We start from the raw sequence: 889 nt of genomic DNA, 5'->3' as shown, positions 1-889 counted from the left end.
GTGCCTGGGCAGATCGGCTGCACCAGGGAGACCCGGAGATCCTCGGGCCTTTCCGGGCCTGGCCGCGGAGGCTGGCAGGAGCTAGAGGACCTGGGCGGGAGTGGGTGCGAGGACCCCGGAACGTCCGCGCCTGGGCGCCTCAGCCTGAATTTGTTTGGGGGCCCCTGGCCTGGGTTGTCAGGGAGTGAGTGAGGTTGTGGCACCGCACTGCTCAGGCCAGGGAGCTCTCGGGGGTCCAGGGTGGGCTTAGGAGACTTCTGCAGCCCTGAGCCGGCCCCCTGGGCTGGACGAGGCGCAGCGAGCAGTGGCAGGGCAGTGACCACGGGACCGGAGGGTCCCCAAGAGGGTCGCCCCACCCGGACTGTTTCCACGTTCCAGCGGAACAGAGTCAGATGCAGGGGCCAAGGTCGAGCTGAACTCCGACCGTCGGTCTCCCCGAAGTCAGGTTTCAGCGTCTGCGTCCACAGACACCTGCTCGGTTTATCCCCGATCAGGGCCCGTCTGTAGGAAAAAGTCTCGCTTCTCCGAGGCCCCCAGTTTCCTGCTGGAAATACTCTAGCTCCCAGCACTTTGGTTCTTAGAGAACCTGGGCAGTTCTCTTCGACTCCCGGGCCAGCTGGAGCCGCAGGATGGGGAAGGAGGCCCCTGAGCCAGTGGGGAGTGGGAGGGACCGACCGGCGGGAAGACGGGGTTCGATCCAGGTTGTGGGGGCTCGCGGTTCCCTACTTATTTATTTATTTATTTATTTTCGACGGTTCCTGGGAGGGGTTGACCGCGGGGGCTGGGAGGCGGAGAGAGGGAGGGAGGGAGGAGGGCTGGAAGGAAGGAAGGAAGGGATTGACCGCGGGGGCTGGGAGGCGGAGAGAGGGAGGGAGGGAGGAGGGCTGCG

Source organism: Mandrillus leucophaeus, unplaced genomic scaffold (assembly GCF_000951045.1).
Source record: "Mandrillus leucophaeus isolate KB7577 unplaced genomic scaffold, Mleu.le_1.0 Scaffold28, whole genome shotgun sequence".
NCBI lineage: Eukaryota > Metazoa > Chordata > Mammalia > Primates > Cercopithecidae > Mandrillus > Mandrillus leucophaeus.
This window is presented reverse-complemented; position numbering follows the sequence as displayed.